Source organism: Mytilus galloprovincialis, chromosome 6 (genome assembly GCF_965363235.1).
Source record: "Mytilus galloprovincialis chromosome 6, xbMytGall1.hap1.1, whole genome shotgun sequence".
Taxonomy (NCBI): domain Eukaryota; kingdom Metazoa; phylum Mollusca; class Bivalvia; order Mytilida; family Mytilidae; genus Mytilus; species Mytilus galloprovincialis.
In genome coordinates this window covers 54,830,890-54,849,543 of record NC_134843.1, presented here as the reverse complement: position 1 = coordinate 54,849,543, position 18,654 = coordinate 54,830,890, and the positions used below count along the sequence as shown (strand labels likewise).

The 18,654-nt window shown below is 33.4% G+C and overlaps 1 protein-coding gene across 1 annotated transcript in view; it reads right to left on the bottom strand.

Moving 5' to 3' along the window:
• The window catches only part of LOC143079903 (uncharacterized), a 270,874-nt gene that overhangs the window by 236,358 nt on the left and 15,862 nt on the right, over positions 1-18,654 (bottom strand). The gene's annotated exons all lie outside the window — the stretch shown is intronic.

Sequence of the window (18,654 nt, the reverse complement as noted above, 5' to 3'; positions counted from 1 at the left end):
TTGACTTATGAAGTTCATACTGTTTAAACGTCTTAAAATTGTCATACACGCAGTTTAAGTAAAACCACTATACGATATTGGTGTCGTTACCTAAAGAAAATGACTAAGAAGCTTAAATCTTTTCGAAAGGGTCACATAGGCGGATTTTCTAGGATTTGAAGAAGAATGGACGATCGAGGTAAATCAGAAGAACACCGGAAGAGGACGAGTTGTAAACATTTCTTGATATATTTACGGAGAAACAAGATATTCTACACTATTTAGATAAGATCATTGTAGAAAGTGTACAAGAGGAGGATATAGAGCAAGAAATACTGTACTCAGATGAATATAAATTTAACTTAGACGAAAATACTCAAAATTCTACTAGCATATTTATTCATAAACAAACATCAAATTCAATGCAGCCGCTAGAAGTTTTTCACCACACAATGAAAAACTACATCTCATACAAAATGTTGTCCCGCATATAACCTTACAGATGATTCACAAAATAAGGACCTAAAAAACTCAAGGCGCGTTCGCATCGTTATTAGATACACTCAAACACAACGAAATGCACAGTGAAATACACCCGAATTTGACACGTGAACACGGTTCAACAGAATGGTTTCTTTGTGATCTAAAAAGAACTGGACTTTGTCTGGTAAAAGTACAGAAATATTTGAAGTACGAGCGCTACAGCTCCGTTCTACACAAACACAAAATCGCGTAAAATCAAGCCAAAAGACTTCAACTTAAAAATATCATTATACAAGCTGCACTTGCTACAAGGAACCCCATTTTCCGTCTGAATGTACTAAATATAGATTATAAAGACCGTATGAAAATTGTTTGAAAGGTTAGATTATGCTTTAATTCCTGAGGACGACACAGTCTAGCAGATTCCAAATAAAAATGAAACTGCTAATTATTTGATAGTCAATACAAGTGTATGCAGTAGTGACCATAATAAGAAGTGAACCTCGAGTGTAAGAAGAACATGCAGGGCACAAACGTTCAACGTAGAACTGTTTTTTTATTCATTATTCAACAGTGGCCGTCCAAATGATTTGTTGAAGAACGCAATTACACTACTAAACTACAGAGAACAAACGATTAAAACAAAAATACTTTTTGACAAAGGCACCCAAAGATAATTCATAACCAAGCATTTATCAGAGAAATGGGAGTTAAAAGGGATATGGAGTGTAGCAATTACACTATCTTCATTTGAAGATGAGCATGATAACTATTCTATTAAACGGCTAAACCCAGCAACAGTGAAGATACAAACTATCTACGGCACAAAAATACCAGTCAATGTTTTAATTGTACCTAAAATAGAAGCACCATTGGAGACTAAAATTGAAACTGAAAAACAATCTGCAGAACTTAAGATTAGCACACGCCGTTACTGCGGATAAATCATTTGAAATTGGATTGCTTACTGAAGCTGACGAAGATGCGATCATTATGGACAATGGACCAACAACAGTAAGGTTCAAACTAGGATACTTACTCTTCAGACCACTCAAATGAACCCGTTTTAATCAAGTATTACAAATTTAGGATAATAGAAGAGACGAACACTACCAAGTATAAAACATAGAAGAATACTATTAACATAAAATATATTTCTAGAATTGTACACATTTCAAAGTTTGTCACTTACAAGAAACTATAACATATAACTGCCTACATCAATATATTTATTCAAAATGCTACGACAAAACAAAACAACTAGTCCATTGACTGGTAAAGAGATTGATTGATTGATTGATTGATTGATTGATTGATTCCCTGGTGTATTAACGCCACTGGTCAGCGACACATTTTCGGCTATGTCGTGGCGGTGAGTATTTATTGGTTCAAGGAAGTCGAAGTGCCCGGTGAAAACCCCCGACCTCCGATAGAAAAAACCAAAAATCCTAGTCAATTAAGATTGGAGTCGAGTGCACCCGCAGGAGCGGGGTTCGAACTCACAATCTCATTGTTGAATGACTACCGATGCCCCATAATTGAGATTGACAGAGTAACCTTAATTTGGAGAAAAGACAATACAAGCAAAAAGTGCTTATATGAATTTGAAATCAAATTATCTAGAGTGAGAAACTTAACAGAAAATCGAACGTTGAATAAATTTGACACCTTATTATGAACTGTGATTTTTATATATTTTTATTGTATGATGAACTTTATAGTAAATTTCATATTTATGATTCTAACAGAGAGACTTTAATTATTTGAGAAGTTATAAAATTTCTGTAATCATGTACCGGAGAATGTTGGAAATCATGCACAGTAGAATGCCTTACCTTAGCGCGCGCATTATTGTATATATAACGACATTTCCTTATGCCGTTGTCTTGTACAAATTCATACTGTTTAGACGTTTTTAGTAAAACCAATCTTCAAGAAATACGAGTGTTTAATCAATATACTATGCAAATGCTTATGCATTATGCACTTCTTGTCTTAATTAACAGTTTAATAAGTACCATCTTTCGGTTAGTCAACGGTTATTGTACGGCAAACTGAGTTTCATGTTATGTACTTTATATATAAAAAAAATCAAATTACTTCGTACTCTCATACGATACACATTTGTCATGTTGACAAACGTATTACTCTCTATATACTGTATCTTGTTGTTATGAATATGTCTGGAATATATAAATATACGCAACAGTACTTAACTGTGTTCAAATCTAATCAATAGAAAAAGAAGAAATCCAAAACATTCGAGTTCTGGTGCATCGACAGGACAGAGAAAGTGTCTCGTGCAATACCTGCATCACCTGTCATGTGAATCAGCCATGTATAATTGCAAATCTGACGACATGTCTGATATTTAATCACTTAAAACTTTGAAAATATGTCGCAAAAAGAAGTTTTCATAAATGGTAAGCACATAACAACATTACAATACGTTCAAACCCTTTTTGTTTAGCATTATTCGAATTTAAAGATTTTCTATCTTTTATTTATCATTCATTGAGGCTTCAGGTAAGATTAAGTAGCAACATTATTTAAAATATACTTACAGGTATCGAAGTCCTGGTAGATTAACTAAGGCTAACTGTTTTATTGTAGATATTTCATTGTTGTAGAGATACCTTTAAAGATAGACAATATGTACTAGTATGAGGTCACCGAGTTGAAGTAAGAAGTCTTTTTTACTCTTATTTTTTTTATAATTTGTAATCTATTTTTTCATCGGTAAGGTAAAACGAAGTCTGTAGCATTGCATAGATATGCCTTATGAAATATTGTGTATTTTAAGTAATTCGAACGATAATGTTTTCGATATTTTGTTATTGTGATATGTAAACAAACATAAAATTACAAATGTATGTTTGAACATATGTATTACAATCGCGGATATTCGTTATAACTCACATATTGTTTTTAATGCATTTGTTTCAAATGTTATTATATTTTAAAACAGAACACAACATCGGAATATAATTGTTATCAATGCGTCTATAATTAATGGAAACAAATAAATATTCAAAATGTTCAAGAAGATGTATGCATTTCAATTAGTAAAATATATATAACTTTCAAAGATCTGTACAGTGCAACTTTTTAGACAAGGCATTACTAAACGAACTGATTCATATAATTCATAGTTTTTGTTTGCTTTTTACTTTTTATAGATAAAGTCGATAAAAGGTTATAAAGTTTCCCTTGTTAATGATTATTTCACTAAAAAGGAACTGTGTTTTTCTTTCTGTGGTGACATTTACCTAGGCGTAAGTAGTAAAAAACATATGAACTAATGAATAAAAACATGTTCTATAAACATTCAGTATATATGTGCCTGTCCAAAGTCAAAAGCCTGTAATTCAGTGGCTGTCATTTAATGCTGTGTTACATATTTGTTTTTCGTTTATCTTTTTGTACATTGATTATGCTGTTAGTTTTTTCGTTTGAATTACTTTACATGTGTTATTTCGGGGCCTTTTATAGCTGATCGTGTAGTATGGGCTTTGCTCATTGTTGTAGGCCGTACGATTACCTATAACTGTTAATGTCTGTTTCATTTTGTCTCTTTTGGAGAGTAGTCTCATTGTCAATCATATCAAATCTTCTTTTTGATATCTATGAACTTCTTTGGACTGATACGCTTTAAAACTTACTTGTATATCTTAATTCGAATTTAAAGTGTCTACCTTATTTATTTATCATTGCTTAAAGCCTTCGATTTAGTTTAGTAGCAATATTGATACAATATACTTACAGGTATTGAAGGTTTAGTAGATTTATAAAAGCTAACTGTTTTATTGTAGATATGTCATTGTTTTGAAGATCCCTGAAAAGATAAATTGATCTTGAAGGCGCTTTTCGGTCCGTTAAATTAAAGTAAGCCGTATATCGTCAAGTTATCGGAATTCTAATGAAAACTTACTGTGCACCACTTATTGCCGACCTGTTTCTGTATTGTTTTGAGTTACAATTTATGACATAAACCAGCAAAGACCCATCGAAACAACATCTGATACAAATAATTAAGAATACTTTCAGATATTTGTTTGATGTATTGGCCCTCAATATTGACGACTTCAGTATGTATACTAAGGACATTTATTCCTGTTGAACCTACTTTAAATTAAGCTTATATAAACAATGAACACTGACCTTTTCTTTCCTTGATCTTGGTATATATATATCGTTAACGCCAGGAAGCGTTAACCAAAATGTATGATAAAAGAGATGATTTTTTATTTCCTATTGCTAATTATTCATTTTTAGACGGTGACGTTTCCTTGTCACCATTTTATTGTGTTTATTTATCCCAACGTGTACGATTCACTCGTGTTATAACAACGTATTAGATTTTAGCGAGATAACTTTATGTATTACTGAAAGATTATTACACCAGGGTTTTCGATATCTCAAACTAGTCAAAAACATTTACTAAATTTTACCATCGGTACAAGGACATCATTCGTAATCATAAATAAAAATGCAAACATCTTATACGTTCGGGTATTTCACATCAAATTTATATGGTTATACTTTTTACAAAGATCAAAACCATCGGCATTCACCACAAGAGCTAACAAAACCTTTATATAGACATATTAGGAAGGGATATATTTACGATACTGTTGTCAGATCATTAAAGACGGCATATTTTGACTTTAATATTGATTCACTTTTAGGGCCTTTCAATCGAACATAAACAAATTTATCATTAAAAATCCTAACATGAGAGATGGTGCTTGATTATCATATGTTGAGAGACATACTCTTTCAATCAGTTTGATTGAGATGTGGAGCTGGCATATCAGTAACTGCTATGAATCCTTTGTTGATTTATGTATCATTGTCATTTTGTTTAATTTCTTTTGTTACCTATTCTAACAGCGGACTCTGACATCTTTTAAAACTGAGTTTTACTGTGCGCATTGTTGTGTGTTTGTCTGATTTACACTGGCGGGAGGAGTAGGGAAAGGGTTGAGATCTAAAAAAAAATGTTCAACCCCGTAGTGTTTTGGGGCTGTCCTAAGTCAGGAGCTTCTGACCTTTGTTAGTCTTGTGTCAGTTTTAATTTTGGTTCTTTATATATTTCAGAGTTAAGTATGACATCCATAATCACTGAACTAGTATACATATTTGTTTAGAGGCCAGCTGAAGCACGCATTTGGGTGCATGATTTTCTCGCTGTATTGAAGACCCATTATTGGTCTCCGGTTGTCTTCTACTCTTTGGTCGGGTGTTTGTCTCTTTGACACATTCCCAGTTTCCATTCTCAATTTTACAAGTAGCTGTCACGTATTCAAACATTGATGTAATGTTTAAACTTCCGCTTTCTTCTCACTGAGGTTGTCTTTCAGAAGTTGGAAAAAGTAAAATAACTAAACAATCGAACTCTAAGAGAAATTATCGGAAAGTGCTCTATAAAATCAAAAGTAAAAACACATCTAACGAATGGGTAACAACTGTCATATTCCTGATGCAGAAAATGATAGATTAAACCTGGATTTATAGCTAGCTGCACTTTTCACTTGTATGATAGTCGCATAGAATTTCATTATGTTGACAATAATGTGTGAGAAAAACTTACAGACGTAACAGGTAAAACCAAATTGGGATACAGATGTCGACACTGTAATGTAATCTTAATCACTATAATTTGTTTTTCAACAAAGCGACATAAAAAGACATATAGCCATGTACATAAGCAAACATCAAAAACAAGACATCATAATAGACTTGATGACAATAACACAATGGTCGGTTTTATAAGCTCATAGCCTAATAAGACCAGTAAAGTCGGGCAAGGATTTTATTCGACGAGTCTCGACATTATCTCGAAGGTAACTAACTGTACTTTACTGTACTCTACTTTGGTCTCAACCATACTTAATGAGCTTGACTCAGTACTTGATAATCTTGGTGTAGTCTGTAATGGTCTACGAAGTCTCGACTTGTCGCAACAGTTAAGTACTGTCAAGAAAATGTCGGGAATAGTCGAATGTTCGACTTTTCTGGTTATGTTTGTTTATTACTTGATGATAGTTTGTATTTACGCGTAATATTGTTTTGACATTACGTAATCATGTTTTGATATAACTCAATATAGAATAGCTATTACTAAATGATATTTCGATAAAACATGATATGGTTTCGTATTGACATGATATAGTTTTGTCATTACTTTATATGGTTTTGTCATTACTTAATATGGTTTTGCCATTACTCGATGTGGTTTCATCATTATTTCATGTGGAATGTGTCATAAGGTAATGTGGTTTTGACATTACCTGATGAGTATGTGCCTTAACGTTTTGTTGTTTCATTACATGACATGTTTTGTTATTTCGTAATGATTATTTGAAATTCTTTATATGGCTATACATTACGTAATCATGTTTTAAAATTTGACGAGTTTACACTACATGCTGTGTTTCCTTCAGTGTTTTATTTGGTCCTGTCTTTCTCTGATGTGTTTATCCCATTACTTGATGAGGTAAAACCACGTGACCATTTCGGAATAAAATATATGGATGAGTATCAAGTTTTTTCAGGGTTATTTGATATGAAAGGGGGGTTAAGAAAAAAATACTAAAATATTTACAAGAATTCAGACATGAGGGGAATATCCCCAAACCACTTGGTCCTCCCGTGTTTTCCTTAGTTCTCAAACGGAATTTCTATCATAATAAATTCGTTAGAGATTCTAAAAAAAACCTGAGTCTCGCCTGGTAACCTTGCTGTCAGTGTGAAAGCGTAATGTTGACTGTACATTTATCGGTTAAAAACAATAAAAAAATATGTTTCATTTTCTGTAGATGCCTTTATCTTGATCTTGAAGAATAACTCCTATACAAATTTTAAAATATTTCATGGAGGTTTAATTTATTGATTTGTTATGACAAACAGTTTTTATTCGGTAATATTAATTCAAAATAAAACCTTATATAGAAATTTTTTAAAATGTGATATGATTGCTAATGGGACAACTCTCCAACCCATACCAAGTTTCGAGTGGAACTTTGAGCTTGAGTCACATTTAAAGTTCCGATATTAATTCTATTTTTTTTTATCGCGGATCAAAGGCTTTTGCTTGAATTTCTGAAAAGAGGGCTCAGGGGTCGGTGTGCGTACAAAAAGAAAAACAACGTAACAACATACAAAACAAAACATAAAATTTGAAATAAAGTTTTATGTGGTGTGTTTGCCAATGACACAATTATCCACCAGAGTGTAAATGCAATGTCTGTAAGCAATCAGGGGCAAACGTACAGCCTTCAACACACTGTATGGTCGGCTACAAAACACAACCACGTGAAAATGTGACGCATTTCAAGCGAGAAAACTAACGGTATAATTTATTACTGTAAATTAAGAAAATATTGCGAGGTTTTTATTATTGCGAAAAATGCGACAGAGTTGTAAACGCAATAATTTAAACTCGCATTTTGAAATATTTTATATAAATTAAAAAGGATTTTTCTCAAAACTCGTAAAAATTAAAATCGCATTTAAGTCTATTATGACAAAATCGCAATAATAAATGCACGCAATAATTTCTGAATTTACAGTACTAAAAAATCTATGAAGAAAAATATGGCACACATAAACCAATGACAACCATTGAATTACAGGCTCCTGGCTTACGACATGAATATACAGAAAGTGCACGCGGCGGAGTTTGACACGTATGTAAGCGCTAAACCCTAACATAATCTCAGACTGTAGTGTAACAACACAACATAAGAAGAAACTGTAAAGACAGTTTTGAGTGACTCAACTCAATAGATTAGTATGACTGGGTAATATAATATAAAAAAAGATGTTGTATGATAGCCAATGAGACAATTCGCAACAAGAGACCAAATGCCACAGAAATTAACAATTATAGGTCACCGCACGGCCTTCAAGAATGAACAAAGCCCAAGCCGCATAGTCAGCTATAAAAGACCCAGAAATGACAAATGTAGACCAATTCATATGAGAAAAATAACGGCCTAATTTATTAACAAAAAATGAGGGAAAAACAAATATGTGACAAATCAACAAACAACAACAACTGAACTACTTCAAACTGGCACATACATACAGAATATAGCGGGGTTAAACATGTTAGCGGGGTCCCAACTCTCCCCTACACCTTGGATAATGGTGTAATTGTACAACATAAGAACGAACTATAAAAATAAGCTGAAAAAGGCGTAACTCATCAGATGAATACAAATATAAATAAAATAAATAGTTCGGCTATTTTCAAAAAAACAGAAAATGCAGTGCATATTCTTCATAGAAACTCAGCAAATGGATACAAATAGAAATATATCTAACAAAAACATAAGTGAACGTGGCCGATTAGGTGTATATCCCAACAAAGAAAAGACAATAACTACATATTCAACCCCTGTCACGTATACATAGATTGATTCAATTCTTAGCCTAACCTCTTTCTTAAAAACACAGCTACTCTAAGATTTAAAAGGAAAAATATATTGAATTGCAAATAAGAAGACAAGCACGAAGAAATGAAATGTTTTTTTTTATTTTGTATTTAATGTGTTTGTTAATGGCTTTTGAATAGCTTATCACGCTATCGATGATAATCTTGGTGCTGATGGTTTAAATCAATATGAGAGTTCAGTGAATGTCAAATGAAAATTATTTAGAAACATTCTATTCTAAATTTAATGTTAAACCACTTAAATGATTTGACTTATTATTAAAATCCATCCTACATTTAGTCTGCGTTAAATGGACGACGAACTAGATTTTGTTGAATACATAAAAGTAAACAAAAAACGAAATGACTTCATTACTTACAGATTATGCAAACTTGTCAAGTTGACGAAAGTATTACTCTCTATAGACTGTATCTTGTTGTTATCAAGATATCTGAAATATATATAAATATATGAAGTATCAGTATTCAAAGTCGAAATTTCATAAATCGACCAAGAGGTAATTAAACAGCATAAACTGCTACGTGAATACGCATTTAGTGAAAATGTTATATTCGAGAATATGTTACAACGCGGATCGGACCACTATTCTGAAAGCCAAAAACAAATCGTATAGGTCCAATGTGTGATTGTGACCAACAAGTAGTGACTACTTATTATGATTTTCAGTCGTTATTTCGACCATCAACTATTCAAATGTTATGATATGAAGTTTGTAGTACACACCATACACATTATTTATTAAGTGTTATTTAATGGAACGAAGGAAGTTTTATCGTCTTAAAAGAGGGACGAAAGTTACCAGAGGTACAGTCAAACTCATAAATCGACAATAAACTGACAACGCCATAGCTAAAAATGAAAAGGACAAACAGACAAACAATAGTACACATAACACAACATAGAAAACTAAAGAATAGATAAACAATACGAACCCCAAAAAGTAAAAGTGATGTTGGTCTCTTTTGTGATTAATTGTATTATCCCTGAAATTCAATGTTGACTTTGATTGACGTTTTTAATTTTTTTTTAATTTTGTTATCATTTTCACTTTATGTAGACATCTAAAAGATTATATAGACTCCGAGTTTAGTGTGAGGTTCATTTTCACTGTACCCTTTTTTGTTTATAGGGCTGCTGAAACCAGTCTCCAAGTGCTGGATTTTCTATTTGATAAAGATCAATAAGGGGTCTTTGGCTGTTTTCTGATATTTGGTCGGGTTTGTTGTCTCTTAGACACTTTCCAAATTTCTGTACTCAATTTCATGATTATTTATGTATTGTTTTATAGAATGATACTATTTATGTGACATCATGAATCTAAAGCGAGACCAACTATAACGTTTACCATATTGCGAGCATGTGTTTTCGAACAAGCAAAACATTACCAATTGCAAAAAGTCTTTTAAAATTGTTTGGTGTTATAGAACATTATACATAGCATACAGGATTGTTTTGACATGGATGACAGAAAGCCTTAATGCAACTTAATATAACAACACAGATATGAGGTATTAATACCAATAAGACAACTATCAAAAAGTGGCGAAAGATACCATCGGGTCATTTGAACTTATATATCGAAAATAAACTGCCAGCGACATGTATGTGTGTATGTATGGTTGCACGTTGATACCTCCGTTTACGAAGCACCACTAGTCAGCTGCGAGGGTACAGTGAAATCTTTGTACACTCCATATCGAGATTATTAGAGTTGCGTTACAATGTTTGATATTTACAATGACAAAGCCCACCCAGACACGAGAGAGTGTTAGGACAGAATCTGTTATTATGGTGGAGGAAGCCGAAGTTATCAGAGAAAACCACCGCGCTACTCGACAGGAACAGCAGATTATCGGCATCATGAGACAGTGCAACATAAAAACTAACTTAAACATAACTTCACTAAGGCTCAATTTATCAGATCGTTACAAAGCAGAAAAACAAAAAACATAAACACGGACGTGGCAGGGTTTAAATATATCCCTCATTCCTTACATCAAAAAGGACTAATCTGAGAATGCTTGCAGTTTATGTAGATCTCCGTTGGTTTATTTAAATGTAGATATATTTGCAGGTGATACACACAATGTTATAACGTAATAGATTACAAATGCTTTTAGTAATAGAAACAATAAATGTCTTTAAGCTAGCAAGAAAATAAGTGAACTTTAATTTGTAGAATAGATGAAGCTTTCAAAAGATTTGTATTATATTTTTTTTTATCCATACACCATTATACACAAAGAGATTCAGATCATTTATTAATTTTGAATGATTGTTTGAAAGATAACGTCACAAAATGCGTTACTGGTCGTTTAAGATATACTTACAGGGATCGAAGGCTTGGTAGAATCATAAAAGCTGATTGTTCTATTGTAGATATTTCATTTCTGTAGAGATTCCTTTAAAGATATATGATCAATTATTTTACAAGGCCAATTAGTTAAAGTAAGTATATTTGACCATTTTAAAGAGGGGCGAGATACCAGAGCGACATTCAAACATATAAGTCGGAAATAAACTGACAATGTCATGGCTAAAAAAAGACAAATAGACAAACAATAGTACACAAAATAAAACATGAAAAATAAAATTGAGAATGGAAATGGGGAATGTGTCAAAGAGACAACAACCCGACCATAGAAAAAAAACAACAGCAGAAGGTCACGAACAGGTCTTCAATGTAGCGAGAAATTCCCACACCCGGAGGCGTCATTCAGCTGGCCCCTAAACAAATATATACTAGTTCAATGATAATAAACGCCATACTAAATTCCAAATTTTACAGAAGAAACTAAAATTAAAATAATACAATACTAACAAAGGCTAGAGGCTTCTGACTTGGGACAGGCGCAAAAAGCGGCGGGGTTATTTTTTGTCACAACTTTTTGGAATTTTTGGTCCTCAATTCTCTTCAACTTTGTTTTTGTTTGGCTTTTTAACTGTTTTGATCTGAGCGTCACTAACGAGTCTTATGTAGAAGAAACGCGCGTCTGGCGTATTAAATTTTAATCCTGGTACCTATAACTGATAACTATTTATACATGTTTATGAGATCTCAACCCTCCCCCTATACCTCTATAAAAAAAATAGGGGTGATTTCAAGTGTTCTGGAAGGGTAGGTCATATTAGAACAAAGTCAGTTATAAGTCTATAACGGTTGTTTACATTCGGAAAAAAGGGAAGGGATGGAAGACACAACATGAAGGACATATTTGTTATCATATGTGAAAAAAAATATTCCATAACGGCCAACCCACTCGTGATACATTTAGGGTACGTAAAACCTACATTAGGATGGTTTCAATTAAACCTTTGATCGCTTGGTTAGATGGCTTCCTTATGAACAGCAACCCTTGATCAAGGAAATGATGATAGAATATAGATGCTCTGTAATACTGTATCAACTGGAAGATATATACTGTAAACCAACTTATTCTCGCGGATACTTTGTTTTGCGTTTAGGCCTTACTAGCAAATTTGCCGATTATCAAATTTACTTGATATAGTTAAATGAGGAAAGATCCAAGATTTACATTTGCAAGGGTTTTCTCTTCGCGAAAGAGTCCAAAATAGATCGTTCGCGAAAATAAGTTGGTTTACTGAACTTCGTACGCAGGCGCTACGGAGTTGTTGCTTCATAGATATGAACAGTTCACAATTTGGACGCTAAGCTCATCTCTTTTGTCGTAAAGGTTTGTGTTCAACTGACCCTCATTGACAATTTCAAGACTTAGTCAAGATATGAGGTAAACTTAACTAGTTGCTTTCTACCGCAGGATTAGATTACTCTAGCTGTATTTGGCAAAACCTTTTATTCCAGCGTCATAGATGAGTCTTTTGTAGACGAAATATGCGGTTGTCGTCAGTACAAAATTTAAACCTAGTTTCTATGATGAGTTTATTTACAATCACTGGATCGATGCCACTGCTGGTGGGCTTTTTATTCCCCGAGGGTATCCCCAGCCTAGAAGTCAGAACTTATGTGTTGACATTAACTATCATTGATATGGTCATTATTCTAAATTTACTTTTCACCAAACGTTGGATTTTTGAAAGACTAAGACTTTACTGCCTCAGAACTAGATAAACATAGCTGTATTTGGAAAAACTTTTAGGAATTTTTGATGCTCAATGTTCTACAACTTCGTACTTTACTCGAAATTTTGGTCCTCAATGCTCTTCAACTTCGTACTTTATTCGGCCTTTTTAATATGTTTGTGTTTTGAGCGTCACTGGAGAGTCTATTGTACACGAAACACGCGTTTGGCGCAGTTAAAATTTCAATCCTGGAAACTATGATGAGTCATGTCTAATCAATATCATATTGAAATATATTTTTTTTCCTAAATTCAGTGTAGAACAACTTGAAAAAGCTGACTTAATTCCAAGATTCATACTGCATGTACATGAATACTGAGTACTTGACTCCAAACTAGGTTTCATCGAATGCATTATATATCCGAAGAAATCGATATGACTTCATTACTTACAGTTCATACAAATTTGTAATGTTGACGAACGTATAACTCTGTATAGACTGTATCTTGTTTCTATAAAGGTATCTAGATAATATAAATATATGCAATAGCAGTTATCGATGTTTATATCTTATAAATCGGCAAAAATAACCAAGAAAAAATATAAAAGGAGCAAAATATGATGAATCGACATGTCACGCGTCTTTTGGAATGCGCGCGTCACTTGCTATATGTTATATTGATCAAAATTCTACTTTCTGTGTTGTGACATAATCGAAAGATTGAAAGATCTGAAGACAATTCTGTCAAGTACATAAAACTGCAAATCAATGTTGTGTCGGTTCGATATTTGACTGTGACCATACTATATAGCTAGATACACTCAATTTATTAAGAGTAAATGGATTAAACGTATCAAGTTTTAACTTGTTAATTTCTGTCTCTTTTGAAAACATCTGTATTTTCACCGATCTGACTATGAACGTTATGAGTCTTTTTCGTTTTCTCATTTCTTGTATTTTAAGACATCGGTAAGACCAAACAGAGTCTGTTGAATCTAATAAATATATATGAAATATTGTTAATGTAAAGTAATCAACCGATAACGTTTCCAATACTGTGTTAATGTAGTTTGTGAAGAAACATAATATTATCAATCCATGTTTGAACATATGTATTTCGATCGAGGATATTCTACAGAGATTGCAGATGTGTAACTCTTCGACTTTATTAATAGAAAATATAAATAATGATTTTTCGTACTTGAAGCTCCCTTCCTTACTTTTTCAAATGTAAATAAAATTCAAAACAGTACATAATAAGGAAAAATACTTGATTTGTATCTATCTTTTTATCTTTGTAAAAAAAAGATGTTTTAGAATCAAGAAAAGGTGTGATTTTCAATAATTTGGATGTGTGAAGTTTACAGAAATCGGTAATAGCATTTTCAAACAACCTCTTTAATACGCTCAGATTCCAAATGGGTTTTTTACTATACAATTATTGCTTGCAAAATACAATTGTTAAATGAATAGCAAGATGCTACACATTTATTCAGTTTCAAACATATATAAGAACAGATATCGAAGGTTTGGTAGATCGGTAAAGGCTAACTGTTTTATTGTAGATATTTCGTTATTGTAGAGATGCCTGAAAAATGACGTTTGGGTTGTTTTTCAAAATTCAAGATGGGAAACAATTGGAGTTTTTTTACTTTTTTTTTGTCGTTGACGTATGATGTTGCATTTTATACAGAGTTTAATTGTTTATTCATAATGTTAAACTAGAATTTCTTATTTTTTTCTAAATTTTGTCCATTTTCACTCAGTTTAGCGACAGCACTCTCTGTATTATTTTAAAGAAGTGGTTACAACATTTGTAAATTTAGATTACTTTGATAATTTCACGATTTTCCGAATTAAAATGTTTTAAACTTCCTATTGTAAAGTTGCGAAGCCATTCCAAGTCAGTATTTCTTATAAATTAACTTTAATGAGGATTTTTAACTTTGCATTATATATAGTTCAATGAGTATGATATGGACCTTCTAGTTGTTAGGATTCTAATTGAAAGATTGTAGTAATGTTTCTAAACATTCTGTCGACAAACTGCGAAAAGTCCTGGCAATAACAGAATGCATGTTGCTTTAACCCTAAATCGTTTAACCCCATTCCATCTGTATTTGGCATTACAATTACACCATGTGTTTGGCTCTACATTTTTTATTTAAAATCCAAACTCTCATGGTTTTTTGTTTGCATCTTATTTTGAAGTACGTAGATATCGGACTAGTTTAGCAAAATTGGAAATAGACAAAATCCAAGACATGTCCTATGTACCTAATGGTATTTTTGTATTTAGAAAAAGTGGTCGTATTATACAGGAGGGAGCAGAAAATATTGACATAAATGCTGAAACAACCGATGGTAAAAATACATTACACTCCATGCCTAGAGTTGTATTTCATTATCAAAACGAATCATCAAACGTCCACACGATATTCTAATGTTTTTGGGAAGATTGTGTCTTGTTTCATCGAAAACCGAGATATATCTGTCCTGTCTTCGTTACTTCTGCGACTTCTTTCGAGACAGAACTTATATTCGATTCCATTTTCTGCAGAAAGCACGGAACAAATTGTTCCATTTTGGACCGGTTCTTACAAAAGGCTAAATCTGAAATTTCGTCTGTAGCCTATGCTCCGGTTGTCGACGCCAAGCCTCGACATGGCAAAAGTATTTACAACTATGAAACAATGTTTAGATATGCCAAAACGTGCTGGTCAACAATATGCTGTGCAAACATTTGACAATTAATTGTATGCTGTTGCCCAAATGTACAACGGTCTATTCTGGACGAGTTCGAGGATTCACTTTGGTATATGAGTCTAGCTCTCATGGCTCTTTTGCTTAATTTAAAAGTATTCTTCAATTGGTGTTAAGACGAAAATAGTTAATTAATACTAGTATAGAACCAAAGATATGTTACAGTTCATTTGCTGAAACACCCAAAAGTGCTGAAGGTATTCCATAGTTTTTTTTTAATTTCAAAGAACATTTGTTGCCATTGTTTGAAGAATTCAGAATACACTCTTGTAAACTATCACCATCCTTCGCATTTTGAGATATGTTTATTCGTGCAGCTGAGATATTTCAGCTTTCCAATTGTGAATTTTCCATTTCTATGTAGCAACATTCCAGCAGCACCTGCATACGGGGTATATATCTCCCAAAATTGATACGATATTCCCGTGCTTGCATTTCCTATCATGATTTTCTTGATAGAGGGTTAGCGCTCACATGGAAGCTATTAAACCAAGAGTTCCAAATGGTGAAGTTGAAATTATCCCTTCGTAAATTTTACGGACGACCTCACGAGTTGGTTGACCGTTATGGAATAACCGTTTCACAAATGATATCGGATATGTTCCTTACGTCGTAACTACAATCCCCTTCCCTTTCATGAATGTGACCTACCGAATTAGACTATTTACCGGATTTGTAATCACATAAGCAACACGACGGGTACCACATGTGGAGCAGGATCTGCTTATCCTTCCGGAGCACCTGATATCACCTCTAGTTTGTGGTGGGGTTCGTGTTGTTTATTCTTAATCTTCTTATTCTTATTTTTAGCCATGGCGTTGTCAGTTTGTTTTAGATTTATGAGTTTGACTGTCCCTTTGGTATCTTTCGTCCCTCTTCTTTTACAGAACATTAGGGCTGAACTGAATGGGTAGTGGCTTTTACATTTGAAAATGGTAGCTGCAATGTTGTGATGCTTTTTCATTACCAATCGGAGGAGCTATACTAGGTGGACACCAGCCTACATATTGGATTAGTTGAATTTGTCTGAAACGGTAGAATCTGTCTTTATATCAGGTGAGTTAATAATCAGACACACACATGGAGCCTTAAATAGAATTGGAGTGATATGGCTCCAGAGAAAACTATTATTTAAGATTGTAAATGTTGTAGAAGCATCATATAGGACTGACAAGGAAAAACCCGCTGTACTCCGATGGATGCTTACAAGACACATCCTTGCGCATTTTAGTTCTGAAATGAGATCAAGATCGGGATTAGCGACAGATGCGAAAATTGAATACGAAGAAAACAAGCCAACGGTAATTCCATGAGACAAGAAGAATGTCTGTGATTTGATTGAGTATATGCATTCAAATATGACCGATCCATTTAACGTTGTCGATTATCCATAGCCATTGTTAATTACTAGTATAATAAACATTCATGATTTTCTTCTTAAATCTCCGAAACATGACAACCAGATGGTGAAACATTTTGTGGAAGTCTGCTCTAATGAGTCTGAAACCCATGTCTTCCACAGTCCTATGTCCTAATACTTTTGATGATACGACCAACACCTCAAAACTCAAGTGTGAACCGTGTGACTTTGTTAAGGCACATATTAACCCGGTAAAAATAGTTCGTTGTGCTTTATTTGTTGCTAATGTTCGTGAGAATGAGACTGTAGTCAGGTTATTGGCATATTCTATTAGTTCCATGCCTACAGCTCTGTTCCATGATGATGGTACCATGTGGAAATGTTGTAAATGTGATATAATTTATCTCCTTGAAGAGGAAATTTGCTCTTCCTTCAATCTTCTAAGTTTTGATAGTATTTATCAAAGGTACCAGGATTATAATTTGATTCGCCAGACGCGCGTTGCGTCTACATACGACTCATCAGTGACGCTCAGATCAAAATAATTAGAAAGCCAAACAAGTATAAAGTTGAAGAGCATTTAGGACAAAAATTCCAAAAAGTTGTGCCAAGTCTGATTAGTTTTCAAACGGGAGATTAGGAATCGCCGTTAACATTGGAAGTGCATTTATCGCCTCATTGTATGATCCGAAGGGAAAGTTCAGGTATCTTCATGATGATCTAAACTAGCTAAGGGTGGAGTTTGCCGCAACAAAGGATGCCAGTCTTCCCCTATGTGAAAACACGTTTTCACAGCACATCCCACGTACAATGCTTCAAACGCAAGTTTGGATAAGCTCTTATATTTCTAAACCAGTGATCACACTTTCCTAAGACTCTGGTTGGTAAGAAGGTAAACACAGTTTGCTCTCGGTTTTCTTTGAGAAACCAATGTCTGTAGATTTCCTTCAAGACCTTGTTTGTACGTATACGGACAAGGGAAAAGGAGCTTGCAATAACAACTGTGTATGTTACCAACAGAAATCCGTTTATACCAATATTTGTTCATGTGAAGGGTCTGATGGCTGTAGAAATTATTTAACTCACCGAGCAATATTGGAAGAAGACGACGATGAAAACGATGACTTATGTCAGGTTTTCGAAAGTTGTCATGTCCTTTGTTTGTTAAAATACCCCATACAACCCCTCTTTCTAAGGGATCTATGTGTGCTTTTGTAAGGCAAAGGCATATGAAACCTAAAAAGTTCATAGAGCTAGAATATACGCTGAAACTTTAATCCATCATTAATAAAATTGAAAATGGAAATGGGGAATGTGTCAAAGAGACAACGATTAAACTCATTTGATTTAAATGCCTTGTGGAATATGTGTGACTGGCAATAAATATACATCAAAGAAAAATCAAAATGACTTCGATTCTTTTTATAAATGCCGTAAAATTCAGAAATATATCTTTAGAAGTACATGCGATGTAAAAAAATGAATTGAGATTCGGTTGTTCCATCTTATATTTAGTTGCTGGTCTGAATTCCCTTTTAAATTTGCATTCGGTTTCAATTTTTTTT